Source organism: Myxine glutinosa, chromosome 14 (assembly GCF_964187855.1).
Source record: "Myxine glutinosa chromosome 14, kmMyxGlut1.1, whole genome shotgun sequence".
NCBI classification, from domain to species: domain Eukaryota; kingdom Metazoa; phylum Chordata; class Myxini; order Myxiniformes; family Myxinidae; genus Myxine; species Myxine glutinosa.
In genome coordinates, this window is record NC_136274.1 from 54,235,204 (window position 1) to 54,259,953 (window position 24,750).

The 24,750-nt window shown below is 48.1% G+C and overlaps 1 protein-coding gene and 1 long non-coding RNA gene across 2 annotated transcripts in view; one reads left to right on the forward strand and one right to left on the reverse strand.

Annotated features, from left to right (window-relative positions):
- LOC137439787 (uncharacterized) overlaps positions 1 to 24,750 on the reverse strand; it is a 141,932-nt gene that overhangs the window by 54,748 nt on the left and 62,434 nt on the right. The window lies entirely within an intron of this gene.
- On the forward strand, positions 18,202 to 21,236 carry LOC144888876 (uncharacterized). The gene is made up of 2 exons (XR_013621440.1): positions 18,202 to 18,856; positions 18,887 to 21,236. It is a non-coding gene; the product is annotated as an uncharacterized LOC144888876 (long non-coding RNA).

Consider the following 24,750-nt stretch of genomic DNA (forward strand, 5'->3'; position numbering starts at 1 on the left):
ACAGGTGACATCCAAGGACTTCCCGAGGGCTCGATCACACCTGCGTCGAGCATTTTTGCAACCTGCTCGTCAGCTTCCGCCCTCTTGCTCCAAGGGAGCCGTCGGGCGGCCTGACGAATAGGCCGGGCCTCACCGGTGTGGATCTGATGTTTCACCAGGCCCGTACGTCCAATATCCTCGGTGGACAGGGAGAAGAGGTCCAAATGGGACCCAACCAGTTTGTGTAAGGCCTCCCTCTGGGTACCTCCCAACTCTACGCTACTACGATTTACCATCTCGCAAATGGGATCGGGCCAATTCCTACTTGTTATTGAAGGCTCCCCCCGGGGTCGGCTCGGCTGGACGTTCTCGCCCCTCACTGTCGCGACTTCCTCAACTGGGGTGCAGCCAGCTACCCTCGTGCCCCTTACTATAGTGCGTGGTTCTGTACTCACATTTACTACTCGGACGGCCACTACCGGCCCGTCCGTTTTTACAAGGGTGCGGCCCACGATCAAACCCGGTATGGACTGCGCTGCCACCGGTTCGACCAGGCCGCACACGACTCCTGCCATGTTGGGCGAGCTGCCCACCGGGCCGGCACTATCGCCTCGGCCCTTGGGGGAATGGTCACGGCCTCGGAAGCCTCCAGCTCCGCTCTCTCGGCCGTGCTCACTCCCCCTAACGGCAGCTCTTCTACTCCCACCTGCAGGATCCCCCGGCACAAGTCGATTTTACAACCGCTGGCAGTCAACAGGTCCAACCCTATTAAACATGGGTCGCACACCTCCGCCACCCAAACATCTATCTCCCTCCTTACCGACCCTAACTTGAGGGTCACAGAACCACGCCCTATGATCGGGGCCGTTACCCCGGTAGCAAGCTGCAAACTATAATTTTGCAGGCGCTGGATCTTATCCCAGCCACCTGCGCTCGAATCAAGGACCACAGGGCTGATGATCGTGGCGCTAGCTCCTGTGTCCACTACGGCGTCTACCCCCACGCCGGCAATTTTGCATCTAATTGTCAGGCTACCGGTTCCAATTTGGCCACAATAAATGACCTGTCGCGTCAATGAGGGCTCTCCTCCATCCTCTGTTGCCGAACACCGCCCTACGTGCCCGACACCTTCTAGTTTCCCGGGGTCTGGCGGGGGGGTGTCTGGGGTCGGCTAACCCGCTCCCCCCTGGGCGGAGTTGAGGACCTCAACCGCCGGGGATCATCCCGGCGCATGGCTCGACAGTGCCGCGCCAGGTGACCCGGACGGTTGCAAGTATAGCACCTCACCTGATAAGGTGCTTGCCTCCGGAATTCCAAATTCCCCCCCCTGTAGGTCCGAATTGGATTACCCGCTCGTGGTCCACCGCGGGCCACCTCCGGGGCCGCCTGCCATGGTCCAGGTCCCGCCAGGCGCTGGTCCACCAGCCTCCGGACCATGCCCGCCAGGTCAGGACCCACGTCGGGGGCGGGTCCCCTAAGGGGTCCGCCCTCCATCGGGGGTCCCACCTGGCGGACCGCCATTGCGAGACGCTCGCCCCCTCGGGCTAGGGGCCTCGCTGCTTCCCAACGGGCCGCAGCGTCAGCCGCCTGGCTCAGAGTCTGCGGGCGCCACATGGCGAGCTGTTGCCGGAGCTCAATATCCGGGAGGGCCTGGATAAAATGGTCCAGCGCCAGGCTTTCCCGGGAATCCGCTGCCATGCTAGCATGTGCGATCCCCACTGCGCGGCGAATGTCGTGGGCAAGTTCCCCGATGGCTTCCTGGGGCTTGCGTTTTCGCAGCGCGAGCTGAGCTTTAACAAGCTCGCTCTGCTGTTCTATGCCGAATCGATTAATTAGGGCGTCGCGGAGGGCTGGCAGGGTGAGAGCACCCGCTGGTAATGCCGTCAGCACCTCCGCCGCCGCGCCGCGCAATGCGGCCACCAGGTGTACTCCACCTTCGTCCTCACCCCAACCGTTGCCCTTACACACACAGTCGAACTGCGCCAGGTACGCGCGTAGATCACTCTTGCCGTCATACGGCGCGAGTGGGACCTTGTGGGACCACCTCGTATGTGAGTCGTTGCCCGCCTGCCGGACCCCGTGCGTCACCCCTTGCGGGGTCAGCGCGGGGCCGAACCGGCCGGGCCCCCACAGTACACTACCCCCAAGGGGCTCTCGTGCCTCCCCGGTCCCTCCAACAACTACCCCTGTTGGTGTCGATGCATGGGTCACACCTCCGCAACCCGCTACCCATTCCATACCACCACAACCTTGCTCACCCACACCTCGCACCTCTCGTTCCATACCCTCCGGACCAGCCATACACCTCACTCTTGGCCTCTCACGAACATCCGGGTCTATCTCGACCCCCAAGCTTATTAAATCACCTGGCGCATCATACGCACGACCATATTGGTCACCACTTACACCGGGTCCTCTTTCTCTTCACTTCTCCTCCATCACCTGCGAATCCCTCATCCGGTTAATGAGCACATCATCACGATCCGAACACAGACTCTGGACCAATTCTTTTATCTCCTCTTTTATCTCTTTCTTATCCCCTCTCCGTCGCTTCTTAATTTCGCTCATCCCTTCTTCCACTTCTTCTAATTTGTGCTTCACCTCTTTTATTCCCCGGTACGTCTCCTCAAGCTCATCCTCTAAGGCTACCTTGACCGTTTCCAGGTGCGTCCTCACCTGCCGGTCCTTCGTCTCCATTACCTCTATCACCTCGTCCAACCTCGTCGTCAGTCCCTCACGTACCATCTGACATTCCCTCTTTGTCGCTATCAAGTCGTTTTTTATGTCGTTTTGTGTCGCTTTTAAACCTCCTAATACCGCAGTGTTCCTTTGAACCTGCTCCACTAACTCCGTTTGTCCCACCGTCAGCTGCTCCACCTCCTGCGTCAGGTCCTCTATGCCCCCTTGCAATTTTACAGTCCCCTTTCTCACCTCCTTCTCCATGCGCTCCTTACAGTGCCTCACCTCCTCGCGCACTCCTCCGACCTCCTCACTCACTCCTCTTCTGATCTCTTCTCCCATCACTTGCATCTCCTGCCCAGATGCCACCCTCATCTGCTCCATTTCCTCCCTGTGAGCATCCAGTTTGGCTTCTACCCCCATTCTGACCCCCTCTATCTGCTGCCCCATTTGGTTAACTTCCCTTTCCGCTTGGTCCCTCATGTCCCTCAATTTGCCTTCCATCCTGTTTTCTAACCCCTCTAACCCATTTTTCACTCCCTCTATCTGATTCTCCTGGGCAGCCATTCTATTTTCTACCCCCTCTAACCCATGTCTCACCTCTTTTATCCCATTGTCTAACCCCTCAAAATTTTTGTCTACCTTCTCACCAGTACCCCTCGCTTCGTCCCTCATTACCCCCATCTGGTTTCCCATTACCCCCAATCGCTCACTCCGAGCATCCATCCGGTTCCCCAATCGCTCCATCCTGTTTTTCATGTCTTCATTATACTGGACCACAAGGGCCGTCATTTGTATACAAAACAAGTTCAAATCCATCGGGGGCGCTGCCACGGTCGCCGGCGCGGTGACCAGCGAGGCGCCATTTTGCGTGCTTGCTACCCTCGCTGTTTCGCTCTCCTCACGTGTCTCAATTTGGTCCTCGACCGACCCTGCTTCACTCTCCCCTACCGGACCCCAGCCGTCTTGATCCGCCATAGCGCGACTTGCAAAATTCGAGTTTCGTAAAACAAATCCAAATTTTTTTATATTTTTTTTTTTCGTTATAATTTCGGCGAGCGCAGTAACCGCGGGACCGCGCTCCGAATCGATTCGGTCGAGCGCCGTACGCGCTCCGGCTCGATTTTCCCTCCCAAAATTTGGGCCTAACTAATTTAGTCCCGGGTCCGAATCTCACTCCTCGACACCAATTGTTACAGACACGACTTTGATGTTAAGGTGGGCCGAGCGGAATGGCCGTCGTGTCCACACAAATTACCCGATTGTACTCGAACGTTGACGGAGCCGCGCTACGCTGGATCAATAAGGAAAAAGAAGACACACGGCTGGATTATAATGACAGACACCAATGTTTCGATTCTCAATTATATTCGTACGGAAAAGGTTAGATTACAGGGGCTAGAGGTAAAGCACAGAAAAGATGGGCACTTAGACACAGGCTTATCTTAACCCCGGACAGACGACAGGTAAACGGGACAACGGCTGACTCACACGGGGATTGATGGCAAGGAAAGGCAAGTAGCGATGGCTCAAGGTGCACTCTTGGCTCAAGGCAGGGTACAGTCCGGTCCAAAGATGCGGGGAGGTCACAGCGCTCGGGGGGGACGTTCTTTCTCAGGCGGGTCTTTCTCTCTCAGCGATCGCAGGCAACGTTCTTTCTCAGGCGGGGCGCATCTGACTCAGCACTCGCAGGTACCTCTTTCTCCAGCTGGGGGCGAATCTCACGTCACGTCCGCTAAGTCGCCACGTATATCCGGCGGGGAGTGACACGCCCTCGGCTCGTTAGCTCCGCCCCAGATGGAATCGGTCCGCCCTTCTGATTGGGTGCGGGGGGGGGTTACCAGGCTCCGCCCTTGACGAGGAGCTGACAGCCAGCCCCTCTGGTAACCCCGTGGAGCGCCGAGCCGGTGTGAGGACGCATCCTCCCCCCGCGCCGCCCCCATCTCCTCTGTTGTTGTAGTTATAGTTGTGGAAGAAGATGGAAGGAGGTATGGAAGATGGAAGGAGGTATGGGAAAGGTCCTAAACTCACTACTGATGCCATATAATCACATTCTGGTGCAACGAAGAGTCATAATTAATGGAAACGAGGCCTTAACTGACATAGACTAAGAATAACTAGCAAGATGTCCGAAAGTTGTCTACGTGTGGTGCGGTGGACCTGGGCACGACATTTAATGGGGGAATAAGGGGAAGGTCGGCTCTACTGATTGTTGTTTACAGACAATGGGACTAGGGAATGGGGGATTGGGGATAGTTGGGGAGTATTGGGGAAAATAGGGGAATATTTACAAGCGGATATGGAGGCCAAATTCCATATTCGCAACAATATATATATATATATATATATATATATATATATATATATATATATATATATTGTTGCGGAAATGGCCCTTAGTGGTTTATTAAATATAGAATTAGTTCAGGTCCCCTCTTAGATGTATGTTTACCATAGATCGTCTGTACTGGGATGGTAGTTTTGTGTCGGAAGGTGTAGCAGGCTGTTTTGTGTGGTGCATTGGTGGTGTACAAGAGACGGTTCCCTTTTAATTACATCTTGACAATCAAACAAGGTGCAAGTTCCATTAAGACCGGCCTCGGTTGCAATGCCATGATCGAGGCAATGGATTGACGTGAGAAAGCGAGATTGAGCGGGCAAAAACGACAAGCGCCGTCAAAAACCGGAAGCGGGTTTCGAGGGGTCGCTGAGCACGTGCGAGGGAGGAGGTGGAAAAAGACGCATGCGCGGATGGCGTGTGGACAGGCCTTCGCGGCGGGTTCCCGCCGGAGAGCTCTCTCCGCGCGTGGTTGAGCGGGAGAAACGGAAAATCGTGCTGATCGCGTGGCCGATAAGGAGAGCGGGTGGCCGCCATTTCGCGACGCTTGATGCGTGGCCGATAAGAGGGCGGGCCGCCATTTGGCAGACTGCAGGCCCAAGCGGGGCCTTCGAATCCGGCGACATCGGCTTGTTACGAGCTGCATTCGCCCTTTTCACATCTTCACCTCTCGTCCATCAACACCACCAAGTACCCCCCTGTCTTGTATGAATGTTGTCCAGGCCTAAGGTTTATCTCGTTAGGGTCACCCCGCGAAACCCTTAATTGTAGCTCCCTAGATAAGAGCGGGTTATTACTCATAGTTGAATTATAATGTTATCATGAACGCCTTGCTTGTTTTGTGTACCCTAATGTTCCCCCATTAAATCTGGTTGATTCGTATGGAAGTTGCCGCACTGCATTCATCTGTGTCGCATTGAAGAGCAATCCGCTCGATTTGTAATTAAAACCAAGCTGGCTACAGGTTGCGGCAGACTTCGCTCGGTCTCTGACAAACCCAACCTGTAGCGACGGGTGTCTCCCCAACTGGCAAGGCACAGGTGTAATTTGGTATCGCGATAGAGGCGCGTAACCCGAGATCTGTGTCGAACCAGCCGGCGTTGCACCCGTGGGACGGCCGTGCCGGGAGGCGCGACCCGTCACCTACAACACTGGTGTCGAGGAGGTGGGATTTGGACCTGGGGTGCATTTCGCACCCCGAACATCGATTGTGAGAGGCGCGTAAAGAGGAAAAAAAAACAAACAAAAAAAAACACGTCGCTCACAAATTCCAAATTTGGTTTCATTTTTATTTTGAGTGGATTGGGTGTCAAACTTCGTAATTTATAAAGGAAGATGGAGTCGCAAAATGGCTGCGCGGCTCAGCAGCGTGACACGAGGTGGGAGAGAATCGGTATTAAGAGTGCAACGAGCCGCACATCACGAAGAAAATGCTCCCACCCACCGATCCAAACCACGTGGTCACAGCATGCGTCATGGCAAAATAAGCAGGACGACAATGCGTACATTAACGAGCTTCATGCACGATTGGACGATGCCTGGGAGCAGGTGGAGTGTAAGGAGGATTATATTGGGGAGTTACACACGAAATTGCATGAGGCACTACAGCAGGCAAGTGAGGTTCAGGAAAATGAGGAGCAAAGGGAGTCACAACAATTGGTCGATGCACAGGAACGAATTCACTGGACGGAAATGGCCTTGGCCGGCGCATTGCGAGACAACACAGATTCCAGATGGGAACGAGCACGGATTCTCGAATTGGAAGGCATAGGGAATCAATTGGTGGAAAAAGTCCAGGTACTACAGGGAGAAAAGAGGAAAGTAGAGGGGAGTACCCATGAGTTGGAACAACTGAAGGAAAAGGTAAGATCCGGTGATCAGACAAGAGAAAGCCTAGAACAGAAGATAAAAAGAGGGGAGGAATACATGGAACAAGAGAAGAGCAAACTGAACAAGAGAATAGAGAAAGAACAAAGCAGAAACTCCCGGGATCGGGAGAACTTGAAAAAGGAAAGAGAGGAACACGATTTGGAATTGGAACAACTGAAGGGAGAATTGTCTGAGAAATCAAGCCAGTTTCGGGAATCAGAGTACAGAGGAAATGAACTGGCACGTCAAATGGAAAGTAGCAAGGAATACGGGAAGAGGATGGACAAAAGGAGAGAGGAAGCATGCGAAAGAGTAGAGGAGATAAGTGAGGAAAAAGAGAGGATGGAGAGTGAAATGTTAAGGAAACACACTGGGCAGATTGAGCAGATAGAAGCCAAAGCAAGGTCAAAGAATGAGATGGATGAACGTGTAATGAAAGAACAACGAATGAAGCAGGAAAAGGAAATCAATCAATTGAGAGAAACGACGAGATTGGAGAATGAAGCACAAGAGGGACGGTGGCATAAGAAACAAGAGGAATATGAATCGGAAATTGACCAAGTAAAGGAGAAAGCAAGGGTGGAGTCCGCAGAGATGGAAAGACTCCGGAAGGTAACGAACAACTAAAAAGGCTCAGAGAGGAAGAACGACTCAACTGGGAAAGAAAATGGAGCCAGGAAGTAGGGCAGCACAATAATGTGGGATGTGTGACGTCATCACAGGGAGGAATGTTAGTGGTGCAGGACTTGATTGGCATCACTCGTCGAATGAAACAACAATTGGAGCAAACCCTGGTGATGGAGACATGGAGGGAGTATACGGGGTTGTTGACTCATGAAACACATTTTGAGCAGGTCCAACAAGTGAAGCTGACAGGCCCAGAGGAGTGTGGCGAACCAATGATGAGCGACCGGACCGATGTGACTTTGGAACGAAGCAGGTACGTGGGCATCTGCATACATGGTGCGGACAATGAGCTTAAGTTCGCAATTGGATTTGATGTTAATCAAGAGACTCCGTCCGATGGGGTGCACGTATGCGTGACACCTGAATGTGTGGATGGAATGCCTGTGGATGAATGCTGTGAGCCCATAGTCCAGTTTACAGCACCGGGGTGTGCTGTCAAGGCCGAAACGTGTGTGAATGCGGAGCATGGAATGAGTGGTGACGTAGGAAATAGGTTCGAGGTGCAAGGGGAAATAGAAATTCCACCAGGAGCAGGCTTTAGAAAGGGGATTGTAATTTCTCCCTCAGCTTCACAGGAACTTCGAGGTAGAGCGCAGATGCGTAGCAGGCGGCGTTGGCATGCGTCACATACTCCCTGGACCCATTTTCGAACAAGAGGGGCCCAGCAACGACACCGCCAGGTGTCCCTTGGTCATCGGACCTCTCTGAGGACACGAGGGGTTCGGCTCGCTAAATGGGATTTACCTGTCTTCAGGGAATTAAAGAGAAGAGGGGAAGGCCGCTCCCCCAAGTGGGGTCTACCTGACTTCCGCGAACCCTGGAGAAAAGGAGGGGGTGGACCATGACCCCAATTGAGACGTGACCCTTATGAACCGTGGCGGAAAGGCGGCGGGGCCATGTAAGGGGTAATGAGGGATTCCTTCCCTCACTCCCTTTCCAATGAGCCACAGAAGCAGGCCAGATTGGAAAGAAAAAAAAAAAAAGGGGGAATTCTTGACTGAAAATAATATCGAGAGAGATTGCAAATTGAGAGACTGACAGAAGAGACAAGAGTGGCACAAGTGGATGTGCGTGACTATTTAAAAAAAAAAAAAAAAAAAAAAGTGAGAGAAATAGTGGGGACATGACAGACAGGGCGTTAAGCACCCCTGCAAAAAGTGGAAGGTGTTGGATGGTGTTGTGGACTGGGTGTGTGGCACTGTGGAATGAATGACGAAGGTGTTTGGGATGAATGGCGTGATTGTGTGAATGAGGAGAGTGAGTGCGAACAATGTACCCTGTTGGTAGGAGTCTCCTAACCAAGTGAGTGTAGGTTAGGGGGACTTAGTGGATTTGACGTGGATTCTGGCTGCTGTTCCATTGTGCAGGCGGACTGCTAGGGGTAGGTGCAGCCAAGGTATGGTGGTACTGGCTGGGAGTGTGACATGGTATTGGAAGTTGGTGAGTCGGGAGGGGACACCAGACAGTAGGGTTTAGAGTGCTAAGAGAGCACAGTGCGGGGGCTAGAGAGCCACCCGGTTAGAGTGCTTGGAGAGCACAGTGTGGGGGCTAGAGAGCCACCCCTTATTTAGGAGCGCCAGAGGCGCGCTCAGGTGAACCCCGAGGTCGCTAGGTGTCCCCCACCACCTATTGGAAGCAGGCAAAGAGGCCTAGTTGTAGTCACACTCCCCAGCCAATGAGTTATGCCTGGCACCACCAAGTGAAGAAAAAGAGACAAATAAGGGCCTTGCCCAGGTTTAAAAGAATGGAACAGTGTGCCAGGTTGGGAAAAATGGGTCATTAGGATCATTGTGGCAATGGCAGGGTTTGTGCCATTGGTTAGAGCTTCAAGTAAAAGGTTAGGTTCGATGAACTCTCCTCCGCACCATTCATGTGTGACACCTGGTACGAGTCGTGTTGATGGGAAAGTTGTGAACAAGGGCCAGGTTCGGTCGCCCTCTCCAAGTGCCAGAGAAGCCACCAGTGTGTCATGAGCACACAGATAACAATTGATTAAGAAGCACACCATCCTGTCAGCTAAAAAGTGAAAGGACTTTTTAAGAAGACCATACTAAAACAAGTCGTACCAAGATAAGTCAGGCAAGGAAGGTTAAGGGTACTCTTCATTTTGCCTGGGCTGAGGTCATCACCCCCACTTGCACCCTCAAGAATGCCTCCAGACTGCATTTGCTTACCATCGGTAGAACTGTGCCACCTGCTGTCCAAGGCAGGGCTTGTTGCCTGCTGCTGCTCGGTTGTGTGCCATGTGGGCCGAAGCATTTTTGTGGGCCATGGAGGCCAAAGTGCTTTTGCGGGCTGTTGCAGCCGAAGATTCATGCCGTCTTGTGGGCTCAGTGGGCCGAAGGACTCTTTGTGAGATTAGGCCACTGGGCCGACTGAACTCACCTGGTGAGAGGCCAATAAGGCCACGAAGTAAGGAAACCCCTCTGGGGTGAAGACACAACACTGCCGGGAGGAGGCGTGAAGGAGCGAACACGTCAAGAAGCTTTGAAACTCTGAATGTCTTGCTCCGATGTGAATATTGGTGTTGAAAGTAACATTGAATGCCCTCCTGCGCAAATGCATAATTAGAATGTTAAGTATTGTGCATAGAGTGTGGATGTGTTTGTTAGATTAGTGATCCGACACACTAGGATAGGGACATGCCAATCTTACTGATACTTTGCTTCTTGGAGTTAAGTGCTTGCAATGTGGTGGGTTAGAGTAAATGGGAGATTTGTGCTGTACGTTAGACAGGGCCATTCCCGCGGGCTGCCCCTAGTGGAGGCTCGGGAGAGCCTCGGGAGAAAGGTGGGGGTAGTGTTGCGGAAATGGCCCTTAGTGGTTTATTAAATATAGAATTAGTTCAGGTCCCCTCTTAGATGTATGTTTACCATAGATCGTCTGTACTGGGATGGTAGTTTTGTGTCGGAAGGTGTAGCAGGCTGTTTTGTGTGGTGCATTGGTGGTGTACAAGAGACGGTTCCCTTTTAATTACATCTTGACAATCAAACAAGGTGCAAGTTCCATTAAGACCGGCCTCGGTTGCAATGCCATGATCGAGGCAATGGATTGACGTGAGAAAGCGCGATTGAGCGGGCAAAAACGACAAGCGCCGTCAAAAACCGGAAGCGGGTTTCGAGGGGTCGCTGAGCACGTGCGAGGGAGGAGGTGGAAAAAGACGCATGCGCGGATGGCGTGTGGACAGGCCTTCGCGGCGGGTTCCCGCCGGAGAGCTCTCTCCGCGCGTGGTTGAGCGGGAGAAACGGAAAATCGTGCTGATCGCGTGGCCGATAAGGAGAGCGGGTGGCTGCCATTTCGCGACGCTTGATGCGTGGCCGATAAGAGGGCGGGCCGCCATTTGGCAGACTGCAGGCCCAAGCGGGGCCTTCGAATCCGGCGACATCGGCTTGTTACGAGCTGCATTCGCCCTTTTCACATCTTCACCTCTCGTCCATCAACACCACCAAGTACCCCCCTGTCTTGTATGAATGTTGTCCAGGCCTAAGGTTTATCTCGTTAGGGTCACCCCGCGAAACCCTTAATTGTAGCTCCCTAGATAAGAGCGGGTTATTACTCATAGTTGAATTATAATGTTATCATGAACGCCTTGCTTGTTTTGTGTACCCTAATGTTCCCCCATTAAATCTGGTTGATTCGTATGGAAGTTGCCGCACTGCATTCATCTGTGTCGCATTGAAGAGCAATCCGCTCGATTTGTAATTAAAACCAAGCTGGCTACAGGTTGCGGCAGACTTCGCTCGGTCTCTGACAAACCCAACCTGTAGCGACGGGTGTCTCCCCAACTGGCAAGGCACAGGTGTAATTTGGTATCGCGATAGAGGCGCGTAACCCGAGATCTGTGTCGAACCAGCCGGCGTTGCACCCGTGGGACGGCCGTGCCGGGAGGCGCGACTCGTCACCTACAACAAACAATATATATATATATATATATATATATATATATATATATATATATATATATATATATATATATATATATATATATATATATATATATATACGTTGTATATGTGTGTGTATATACAATATATACATACATATATATATATATATATATATATATATATATATATATATATGTCAAGTCGTAGATTCGTTATTTCTTAGAATTCTGTATAAAACGTCGGTCGAATAATATGTTTTGATCTAAAATGTTGCTTAATGTTTTACATAAGTAAATAAAGGGGTTTTCGCTTTGCTGGGGATAAATGGGAAAGTACTCGATGCATTTCGTGCTGGACGGATGGCTCGTCCTCCATGTGCCCTCTCGATGCAAGATAAAGCCCGGTCATAAATTCTCTGATTCGGTCCGCAGATGGCGCCTCGAGCCGCGGGCTGGCGGACGTTTATACGCGCGTGGAATGTGTAGTTTCAAGTAGAATGCTCGAATTGCAGATATAAACTTAAAAAACATTAATTATATTCCATATAATCATAGCGGCGCCTGAATTACAATAAACATGCTTCAGTTTGTGTTTAAAATGAGGAAAGGCTCGCTTCGGTCGTGCTGGACAATTGTATACGTGTGCTTTTTCGAGGCTAGATAAGGCCGGTCGTAAAATCACGCTCACATGCGCGTGATTTTGTGTAACGCTAGTAGAATGATTAGATTGCAGACATAAACCTATCGTTAAAACCATATATATTTTGTATTAATCACAGCGACGCTTGACTCTGTATAAACATGCTTTGAATTACTCATGTGAACAAACCCATATATTTTATGGTCTTATCTGGCTGGCCAAGCATGGTCTTATCTGGCCAAGCATGCACTCTTCTCTCTGTGAGTTACATTTTTCGTCACCTCGGAGCTTTTGAAACTATATCTGGTCCGAATGATAAGGAAGGGCTGACTCCCCCGAATGACAGAGCGGATGACGGTGGGGGCTAGGATGACGGTGAGGGACTCTCGCCAGTCGCTTTGTTCTCTCGGAGATTTTCTGATAATCGTATTCCTATATAAGTGAATGAGAATCAATGCGTTTCCAGGAAGGCTGGACGTGGCATGAAGCTGGTTCTTGCTGTAGATGTCCGGCTTCTTCCGGATCTGTATAAGTTGGTTTTTAATAAAGCTGCGTCATTTCAGGCTATTTGTGGACTTCTTTTGCAAACGAAGAGCCGCTTCTTCACAGATGGTACCAGGAGTGGGGTGCAGCACCGGACGACGGGAAACGGAGCCCGAGGGACAGGAGGAAGGCTGCCTGAGGCCGGCGCCGGCACGCTGATTTGATTAAAGGTGGGAGTTGTTTTATATCAGAGGGCTATTATTCCAAATTCGTACCTTCCTCCCTCGAGCGGTTCCAGTCTCCCTGTCTCCGCGCTGCCTGCACTCGAACAGAAATTGTAAGTAAAGGCTCATTTTAGGCCTCAGAATGACGTGGCTTTGTTAAAGCCAGGATAAACAATTAAGGATACCAGTAAGGACTTAACAGTAAGCTTAAAGTTACAGTTAGCACCAGGAGGGGAAAATGAGGTCGGACAGCCATATAGGTTGAAGCCAGGTGGCCAAGATTTTTCCAGGAAGGAACAGCCCAGAGACAAGATGGGGTATGCCATTGCATGCCAGGGAACGAAGGGCTGTGGCTAACTTAGAGGGCCATAGGAACATGGCCAGGAAAAGGAAAACGCGCAGTAGGTAGGCTTGACAAGTAAGTAAGCAGTTAAGCAAGTAAATCAGCGATTGATGCCGCTGGACCAGATGCCAGACCAAGACCCCCCAACCCCCCCAAGACCTGAGCTCAGTCCCGGGGCTCTAGGCAACACCCCCCACCCCCCCAAGACCTGAGCTCAGTCCCGGGGCTCTAGGCAACACCCCAACACCCCGCCCTGCCTTCTCTTTTTCACCTCAACCCACCCCGTCCAACCCGTCCCAAAAATCCTTTTCCTTGAATGAGAGACGTAACATGAATGAGGAATGAATGTATATTGGGATGTTAATTGACGTGTGTATCTGGCCAATGTATTTGTCTGTATGACATATGCAAAGCAGAGGGTTTCGGTGTGAAGCTTTGTAAGTGGTCTACTTGACATTCCCTAGCGACTATCCGAGGGAACAGGTGAGGTCCTGAACTGAGTCCGGATTTTCATCTGTTTGGGAGTGTTGGGATTCGTGTGGAGGCACGAGGGTGCGCGCCAGGACGGAGGGCGGCGTGGCGTCGTCGCGTTGAGATGGTTGTGCCAGGTCGATCGGCGATCTCTGAATTTAAATCGGATTCTTGTCGTGTGTGTTGTGAAATTAACGTCTATCCGAGAATCCTGGCGATGTTCGTTTAATTAAAGTGTGGTACAAACCTGTGTTTCCGCCGTGCGGCTCCGTGGAAGTTTGGGTAGAGTTATTGTGCGTTCGGGCAGGAGCCGAGCGAGCCGCGAGTCACGGGTGTGCTGTATGAGGTTGCTCGGAGGATGTGTGCCCAAATGCATTGTGGGTCATTGCGACTTTGATGGATGTCGGACGTTCATGTCAGACGAGCCATGTCAGAATAGTGAGCACCTGCGACATACATGCCAGGCAATGTCACAGGACGAATACGTTATTTAAGATGGATTTATAGGATGGATGGATTTATTTAAGATGGCTAAAATAAACGATTTCAAGACAGAGTAATTAATTTCCGGTGCCAAGTTCCAACAGGAAGTCTTGTTCATACAGTAAGTGAGGTACAGTGCGGAGTGGCGGCTGGAAGATGCATCGATGCATTTGTGTTGATCGATGCGCCGGACAAAGGGTTTGCTGGCGAGCGATGCTGGTAAGGTTAAGTTATTAAAATTCAATAATTTGAGCAGAAATGTCACGTTTTCAACAAAACGCTTATCCGAGGAAGGAGGACGATCGAGGTTTCAACTGTCGGTATGTGGTGTGGCTTGTGCCAAGGTGTGCGGTGGTCAGGTGTGTAACGAAGCCATTTGTCCAGTGTCAGGAGTGGGATGGGAGCGGAATGAGTGTACTTGGGAGGATATTGTTCCAGGTACAAGACAAGATGCTCTTGCAATGACGGGGGGCAAGGAAACACCTAGATGTGTGAATAAGGTACGTCGAATGGTTGTCGGAGGTTGTGGTTTCATTGCTGTCTGTTCTGTGGAGTTATATTTCTGAGGCATGGATTTCAAGGAGGAGGTGCGTGCCCCGAGAAGATTGTGGGTCGCAGATTGGGCACTCTGGGTGGACACGGGGGTTGCAGTTGTGTGGGCGCGAGGAGGTTTGTTGATGAAGCGTTGTGCGAACGAGGAGGGATGTGCGAAAGGTGCACCAGGTAGCAAGGGTGCTGCATTGTAAAGCACGCCTCGTACGGACGTTCCTGGGCGGATTGTGACGGTTGTTGGATTCGTAGAAGTTAGCATTATGCTATGTAGAGCCACATTAATGGTCATTTGTCCATTGTCGCCGGACTTGCATTACTTGTGGGATAATAAAGCGCTGGTTACCCCAATTTGAAGTTTGACCTTTCGAAGTTTATTTGACCTTTGTTCGAGATATGTAAGGGTAAGAGGTCAGAGGCAATTCACTAACCTTGGAAGAACGACAGGCGGAGTCAGTCTACAGGGTGTTGCTTTAACGACAGGATATAGAACTTAAATCTGGAGAGAATATCGGGACATATATTGTTGGGTAAAACTGAAATCATGTACGTAATTAGCGAACAGAGAATATCGAGTTCTGTTTGTCGTTGTAATTGTCGTTGATGTCCCGATTCAGGGGTCTCAAGAAATAAACAGACTTCCGGTGCCGACCGGAAGCGTCAGGTACAGTACGCTTGAGTTTAATTTAACCGGGCCGAGCACAGTGACGTGTGTGACCGAGCAATGGGGATAGTCATGGTAAATGGAGGACAATTGGGAAGATGCAAAGAGATGCAAGTAACATGAATTAAGTTGTGGTATCAAGAGGTGGGTGCTGTATATTGGTATATTGGTACACCAAGTAAGTATATTGTGGTTATTATAACTCGCTGATTATAGGGGGCGCCGGGCGCACCAAGTACAGATCGGGTTGCATGGTGGAGCAGGCGCAGGGTGGAACACCCCGTGTGGTTGGAGGTTGAAATGCAGTGAACATGCCCGATTTTGGCTTTGCGAGGCTCCGGATAGAAATTGGCATTTCGATGCTGTGGATTATATTGTGCCTGCCTGGAAAGGTGATGTCCTGTGCTGGGGCTGGCGACATGCCTCTGTTATTTGTCTGTCTGTCGGTCTGATTGTAAGTCTTTGGTACTGGGAGGGCTAATTGAGTGCTTAGGCGTCATTGTTCCATGGAGGCAGGTACTGTGAGTCACAAAATGTAAATGTAACACAGAGAGATGGACAGGACAACAATGGAGTTTATATGGACGGGTTTGGGGCAGTTTCAATCTGACGATTACAGAGTGCTTTGTTCTGTTCACGAAACATGTAAAATTCATGGAGTTGAAGTGGTTTGCAAGAAGGCAGCAGAGTCAGTACTGGGATGCAACCTCGTCCAGGGGTTTTGGTCCAGCCTGCAAGGAGTCCAGGGGCTTGTTTCAGGGCTGGGTCGCCAAAAATGGGATGCTGTGCCCATCTGGATGTAAAATTATCCATCAAGGACGGGGAATGATGTGCAGTGTGATTGGGTAAGAGGTAAAGGCCATAAAACACCAACCCCATGAGGAACGAAATAAATGGAGACGTCGACAATGGTGTCAGAAGCGGTGGTTGGGATCACATGATGGTTGGGATTGAAGAACAACCTACTGGGATTTCATGATGGGCAACAGTGTATGAGTGAGTAATTGTGATCTGTTTAAGTGTAAGAGGCGGTGGAGAAGAAAGGGGTGATGAAAAGTTATTTGTTTTAGTGTGAAGTAGGTTGGTTGCTTATTTGTCACAGTAAGATGAGAGTTGTGTTTTTAAGCTTGGTCTTTGAATGAATTGTTGCTTGGAATGTGTTGATTGGAAAAGTGATTTCTGATCGCTGATCCGATCTGGTTTTGAATTGTTTGATTTAATTTTGAGTTGATTGGAGGTAATAAGGATTTGTGTCGATTTCTTGATTTGAGTTGATCTGGAAACAAAGACAGATGGGATTAATGTGTATATCAGGAACATTTTGGAAAAGAAATATGGATATATGACATTACTAAAATATAACCAAGCAATTGAGAGTTCTTGGGTTAATGGGATATAAATAAATGCATCTACAAGTTGATGGTTTATAAAATTTTAGTTCTGGATGATACTTAAACGATGAACAATGTTGGCAATATACAAAGAATGTGACTTGTTTTTGGGGGGGAAAACATGTGGTTTAAAAATGGTTGGCTAAGTTTTAAAGATGGAGATGTTTCGCAGAACTCTTATGATTATTTATATGAGTGGTGGACTATTCCATGGCGAAGCATTTTTCAGTTTATTGAAAGTTGGATTTTGTAAAATAATGGTTTAATATAACCACAGTAGAAAATAATATACAGATTTGGGACATTTTGTAAACTTTCGAATAATGAGAAGATTCATAAAATTCATAAAAGGTGGATACTGGGAAACCATCGATGTTGGGGGCAAAGTTATGGGTGGATTTGGTGAGTGGTTTTGGGCAAACGAAGATTAATTTAGATTTATCATAGTTAAGTTCGAGGAAGTTGATTTGAAGCCAGAATTTTATTTGGATGCCAGAAAGGAGAAAGGAGATGCTGAAAGCCAGAAAGGAGATGCTGTTGTCTACTCTGAATGACAGGTGGTGGTATCCAGGGCGCTGAGGAGTTTGTTCACGTTGTAAAGTTTGTTTATTTATTTGTTTATTTAGTTTGTTTATTGTAGAGAAGAGTGCTTTTGGGATTCCGGAGCCAGAGTGGATAATTTGAGAGTAGTAGGTGGAGTAGAGGACATCTTTGCAGTGCTGTAGGTGGTCCTTGTAGGCTTGGGAGTGAACTGATTTGGGTTTAATAGGCACAAGCTGGTCTAAACAGGGTGAGGAGGATGGTGTGATTGATGATGTCAAAGGAGGCGTTGAGGTGAGGAGGATGAAAATGTTGAGGTTGCCGGCGTCAGAGGAGAGAGAAGGTCGCTGGTGATTTTGAGGAGAGCAGTTTCAGTACTGTGGCTGGAGCAGAATCCGGATTGGGATGTTTCATACAGGTTATTGGCAGAGTGGTGATGTTTGAGTTGAGTGGCCACAGCACGTTCCAAAACTTTTGACAGAAAGGGTAGGTTGGAGATGGGTCTGAAGTTATTTAGGGTGTCAGGGTTTAGTCCAGGGTTTTTCCAGAATGGGGGTGAAGTTTCACGAGTTTTTGGGGAAATCGGTATGTGAAGCTGGATTAAGTTGGAACTGCTTGGTGAGCCATGGAGATGGATTGGGTTTTGTTGTTGGTTGTCTGGGAGTTCGGTTGTTGCATTGCCAAAGGTTTCTGTGTGGTGGACACACTCGTTGGCTGTTGTCTTGTGTGACGTGGATGGAGATGTATGTGGCTGCGTGTGGCTGCCTGGAGTCGGGAAGGCGGCTACAGTGGTTGATATTGGTTGTGGATTGTCCGGGGTGCTTCGATTTGCATAGGGGGTGAAGATTGGGATATTACATTATTTTAAGTAAGTATTGGCATGAGTAATTACATAAGTAATTATGAGTTATTATGAGTATTAGTTATGAGTAAGTGATTATAACCTTCGCAAAAGCGGAAGGTTATGTTTTGATCGCTGTGTATTTATTTGTATGTGTATGTGTGTGTATGTGTATGTTATTCGCATAACTCAAAAAGTATTCAACCGATTCGCATGAAATTTGGTGGGATGATAGGTTATTATCCGGGAACCATTTGATTAGATTTTGGAATCGATCGGGTCAAAGGTCAAGGTCATGAAAAGGTCATGGATGTGATTACAATATCAAACTTTTGATGGGATAGAATGGTTTAATTTGAAACAAATCTTCCCGCATGACAACGTAGGTGTGGCTTTGCTACACAGATCTTGTAGTCTTTTATTTTGGCAACAAAAGTAGCTGCGGCGAAGGTATGCGCTCTACCGAGTGCCCGTTCTAGTTTTAGTAAAGTTACATGTGTCGCTGTGTTGTGGATCTGGGGACAAGCTAGTTTGATGGGTACCCTGGGGTCTTCGGCGTGTCTATGTGTTTGGCTGTCTGTTACACCGGACTCTTGAATGGGTTTTCATGAGACGAATTTCAGACATAACAGTGAGAATCTATTTTGAGCGAATCACAGTGGGTGAGGAAAACATTGTGTGTGACCAGACACCAGAACTGACCAGAATTGAAATTGGAAGTAGACCAGGTTATTTCTATTATTTGTTTATTCGTGAAAATAAATAAATAATAGGGGGAGGTTAATGGAGGTTAATGGTGGTTTGTTTGTGTTAATGGAGGTTAATGGTGGTTTGTTTGTGTTAATGGAGGTTAATGGTGGTTTGTTTGTGTTAATTCTAGTTGAAACTCTAGCTGAAGTAATTTTCGTTTATTTTTATTATTTTATTGATTTTTATGATTTTGATTGATTTTTTGATTTGATTTGAGATTTGAGATGATTGATTTTTATTAATTTTATAATTTTATTTTTATTGATGTTGGAAACAGGTAATGGGATGCTGAGAGAAGGATTGAATTTAATTTGAATTGGACTGGATTAAATGGGATTGAATTAAAAAATTGAATATTGGATAAAATTGGATCCACTTGAAAAAAGTGGATTAGGAAATTGGGAAAAGGTGTTTGGTTTCTTCTTCCCAGGAGCGGGCACAGTCATGGATAGTTTCCGGATAGATAAATTGGCTTTGGCCCTAGAAAAGGTGGCAAACGACACCGCTACGGCTCATGACATACTATTGGATACGGTGATTCACATGCGTACAATGGTGATGCAGAATCGGGTGGCTTTGGACATGCTCTTGGCAGAGAAAGGAGGGGTATGCGGAATTATAGAGGGAAAATGTTGCACTTACATACCCGATCCATCTGAAGGAGTGTCAGCCGCAATAGTGAGACTAAGGGAAACTAGCCACGCCCTGACGATCGATCGGATCGCGCGCGAAAATTCTTATACATTTAGCTGGCTCACTGACTGGTTCCGGGGATGGACGGGCACCATAGTGAAGTGGTTATTGACCGCACTGGCTGTGATAATCGGGGTAGTAATTTGGGGGGCACTAATGAAATCTCTAGTCCTCCTCTGTATGAGAAAGTATTTTACAGGATGGAAAGTGAAGAAGCCGCCGACAACGACTATGGCTCTGACCACAGAGGCCGTCGACCTGAACGGGTCCTTCAACAAGGCAGTTGCGACCAACGCTCCAGAAAATTGTATTGAATTTTGTGACGACTGTGATACTTGTGTGGATCCCATGTGGGAACTGGCTGCTGCCTGTAACGGTGTATGTGATGACTGTGATACTTGTGCTATAAACCCCTTGCGTGTACTGGCTAACGCTGCTTATGTATTACAAGCTGACAGCTGCACGCCCCCTTCCGACCCAACTATGGATCTGATTGCGACGCTGGGTCTGGCGGTCGAGGGACCCGACGTGGATATCCTAGACCCGCAAGCCGACCAGGCGCCCAAGGGAGACTTTGACATAAAGGAAGTCCCTCTCTTTTCTCCAAATGTTTTAAGTTCAAATGCTTCAAGTGAATCGGATTTTTACGCTCTGTACCCTGATCAGGAAATTGAGACACAAGATACTGACGACATTTTGTATTCCCCAGAACAGCAGCACGTGAGGGACCTCATGGGCATGACCGTTGATTAACTTCGAAGATCTGCAAGGACTGAGTCTGCAAAGGGTGGGGGGAGCAAGTTCCGCAGGGGAGGTGGTGGCCCTCTGGCGGAGCAGAACCTCATCTGGACCAGACACCTTCGTTGTGGATCCGAAACGTTAATGGACTTTCATGTTCTGAGCCCTCAGGTTCCAAGCACGCACCGCACGACACGCTCGCCAAATGCACGGGCGAGGCGCTTTGGGCGCACGATATGCCCTTGGGAGATACCCGCATTACACAATTATTTTTTCAATACCCGCATTACACAATTATTTTTCAATAAAGCCCGATGTGGCACGTTGTCTCTTAAGATACTTTGTCTCGACGAGACAAGAGGAAGGAATGTCAAGTCGTAGATTCGTTATTTCTTAGAATTCTGTATAAAACGTCGGTCGAATAATATGTTTTGATCTAAAATGTTGCTTAATGTTTTACATAAGTAAATAAAGGGGTTTTCGCTTTGCTGGGGATAAATGGGAAAGTACTCGATGCATTTCGTGCTGGACGGATGGCTCGTCCTCCATGTGCCCTCTCGATGCAAGATAAAGCCCGGTCATAAATTCTCTGATTCGGTCCGCAGATGGCGCCTCGAGCCGCGGGCTGGCGGACGTTTATACGCGCGTGGAATGTGTAGTTTCAAGTAGAATGCTCGAATTGCAGATATAAACTTAAAAAACATTAATTATATTCCATATAATCATAGCGGCGCCTGAATTACAATAAACATGCTTCAGTTTGTGTTTAAAATGAGGAAAGGCTCGCTTCGGTCGTGCTGGACAATTGTATACGTGTGCTTTTTCGAGGCTAGATAAGGCCGGTCGTAAAATCACGCTCACATGCGCGTGATTTTGTGTAACGCTAGTAGAATGATTAGATTGCAGACATAAACCTATCGTTAAAACCATATATATTTTGTATTAATCACAGCGACGCTTGACTCTGTATAAACATGCTTTGAATTACTCATGTGAACAAACCCATATATTTTATGGTCTTATCTGGCTGGCCAAGCATGGTCTTATCTGGCCAAGCATGCACTCTTCTCTCTGTGAGTTACATTTTTCGTCACCTCGGAGCTTTTGAAACTATATCTGGTCCGAATGATAAGGAAGGGCTGACTCCCCCGAATGACAGAGCGGATGACGGTGGGGGCTAGGATGACGGTGAGGGACTCTCGCCAGTCGCTTTGTTCTCTCGGAGATTTTCTGATAATCGTATTCCTATATAAGTGAATGAGAATCAATGCGTTTCCAGGAAGGCTGGACGTGGCATGAAGCTGGTTCTTGCTGTAGATGTCCGGCTTCTTCCGGATCTGTATAAGTTGGTTTTTAATAAAGCTGCGTCATTTCAGGCTATTTGTGGACTTCTTTTGCAAACGAAGAGCCGCTTCTTCACATATATATATACGTTGTATATGTGTGTGTATATACAATATATATATATATATATATATATATATATATATATATATATATATATATATATATATATATATATATATATATATATATATATATATATATATATATATGACTGATATATAACCGAAAGGTTTTCAGAGTCACAAGTGTGTGGAAGGCTCACTGCGTTGCCCTGATGAAGCCAAAACAAGGGCGAAACCAGGTTGGTAACTGAGTTTTGCATACACTTGTGACAGTATCTGAATTTAACATCCATAATGACACACTGCTGGATGGCCCCTCCGGAGCTTTGCAGGCAATTCGGACATGCGTGGTGATGACGTCATGACGTTTGCTCATTAGGTTGGAGCGCCAAATTACAGATACTAATTAGTAACTCCCAACCGCATCCCGGTCGACTCCATATAGTGAGTGGATACCAGAGATAATGTTACCATGTGGCAGGCAGTGCTTATCGCTCCCAGTAAGGTGCAGCAGTAGCTGTATGGGACACCTTAATGGCGGTTCTCCACTGATGGTATGAAGTCGCATAATGACTGATATATACATGCATATATACACTCCACTGGGTCCTTGGGGTCTTTAAGGGTCTTTTTGGTGTTTTGGATTGTTTGGTCTGTGGGGTCGTTAAGGGTCTTCAGGGTATTTTGGCTTTTCAGGGACTTTTCGATTTTTTGGGGGTCTTTGGGATATTTTGTGTTTCTGGGGTCTTTTGGGTTTTTGGGTCTTTTTAGTCTTTGGGGTCTTTTCAGTCTTCTGGGTCTTTAATGGTCTTTGAGATATTTAGGGTCCTTGAGGTATTTAAGGGTGTTCTAGGTCTTTTGGATCTTCGGGGTATTTTTAGTTTCCATGGTCTTTTGGGTCTTCTGGGTATTTAAGGGTCTTTGGATCTTCAGGGTATTTTGGATCCTTGGGGTATTATGGGTCTTTGGGGTATTTTGGGTCTTGGTGGTCTTTTGGGTATTTAAGGGTCTTTGGTGTCTTTATGGGTCTTTGGGAAATTTTGGGTCGTCAGGGCCTTTTGGGTTTTTGTTGTCTTTTGGGTCTTCAGCGTATTTTGGGTCTTTGGGGTATTTTGGATTTTCAGATTCCTTGGGGGTCTTCTGAATCATTGGGGTATTTTGGGTCCTCTTTGTTATTTGGGTCCTTGGGGTTGTTTGGGTCTTTTGAATCCTCAGGGTCGTTTGGGTCTTCAGTGTATTTTGGGTGTTCATGGTCTTTTGGGTATTTAAGGGTCTTTGGGGGTCTTTTGCGTATTTGTGGTCTTTTGGGTTTTTAATGGTATTTGGTGTATTTTGGGTATTTGGTGTATTTTGGGTATTTAAGGGTCTTGGGGTCTTTTGGGTCTTCAGGGTCTTTATGTGTCTTTGGGGAATTTGGGGTCTTCGGTGTCTTTTGGGTTTTTGTGGTCTTTTGGGTATTTAAGAGTCTTCAGGGTATTTTGGGTCTTTGGGTATTTTGTGTGTTTAGGGTCTATTTGGTCTTCGGGGTCTTCTGGGTCCTTGGGGTCTTAGGGTATTTTGGGTCTTCCCAAAATTTTGAGTATTTGGGGACCATTGGGTCTTCAGGGTCTTTTCAGTATTTTGGGTCTTTCAGGTCTTTTGGGTCTTCAGCGTATTTTGGGTCTTTGGGGTAATTTGGATGTTTGGAGCCCATTGGGTCTTTTTGGTCTTTTGGGTATTTTGGGTACTCTTTGTCATTTTGGTCCTTGTGGTTGTTTGGGTCTTTTGGATCCTCAGGGTTTTTTGGGTCTCTGGGGTCCCTTGGGTCTTCAGGGTCTTTTCAGTCTTTGGGGTCCTTCAAGTCATTGGTGTCTTTTGGGTCTTCTTTGTTATTTGGGTCCTTGGGGTTGTTTAGGTCTTTTGGATCCTTGGGGTCTTTTGGGTCTTCAGGGTCTTTTGAGTCTTTGGGGTTTTCAGGGTCTTTTCAGTCTTTTGGGTCTTTGGGGTCCTTTGGGTCTTTAGGGTCTTTTGGGTGTTTGGGGTATTTTGGGTCATCAAAGTCCTTGGGGTCTTCTGGGTTATTGGGGTCTTCTATGTCTTCATTATCTTTTGTGTCTTTAACAATGAACAGGGTATTTTTGGTCTTCAGATATTTTGTGTCTATTGGGTCTTCTGGGTCCTTGAGGTCTTTTGCATCTTAGGGTCTTTTGGGTCTTACCAAAATTTTGGGTCTTTGGGGTCCATTGGGTCTTCAGGGTCTTTTCAGTCTGTTTGGTCTTCAGCATATTTTGAGTCTTTGGGGTGTTTTGGGTCTTTGGGGTATTTTGGGTGTTTGGGGTTCATTGGGTCTTTTGGGTCTTTAGGGTATTTTGGATCTTCAGAGTACTTGGGGTTCTTCTGAGTCCTTGGGGTCTTTTGGGTCCTTGGGGTTGTTTGGGTCTTTTAGATCCTCATGGTCTTTCGGGTCTTTTGGGTCTTTGGGGTCCATTGGGTCTTTTCAGTCTTTTGGGTTTTTGGGGTCCTTTGGGTCTTTGGTGTATTTAGGGTCTTCAGAGTCCTTGGGTTCTTCTGGGTCCTTGGGGTCTTTTAACCGGTGACACACAATTGTGTTCAAATATTGCCCCTTAAACCCCCCCCACTCAAATGCCTCCTAAAGCACTACGTAAAGCCTTTAAAACCTAGCCTTATGAAGGGGGACAGGCACGGACACACACACACACACACACACACACACACACACACACACACACACACACACACACACACACACACACACACACACACACACACACACACACACACACACACACACACACACACACACACACACACACACACACACACACACACACACACACACACACACACACACACACACACACACACACACAGTTTTATATGGTAGATATATATATATATATATTGTTGCGGTTTTGAGTCTGTCAAGTGAGTTTAATAAAGGTTAAAGTCTGTCCCCCATAGTTAGTCACACAAGCAACATGTAGCCTCGCAATAGTATAGTTATGTCTTAGTGTTTGTGAGCTTAGTTCCCTTCCAGTGTTACTTCTGCGTTGAGTAGAAGCCAGGAAAATAGGCCCTAGTGCCACCGATCAT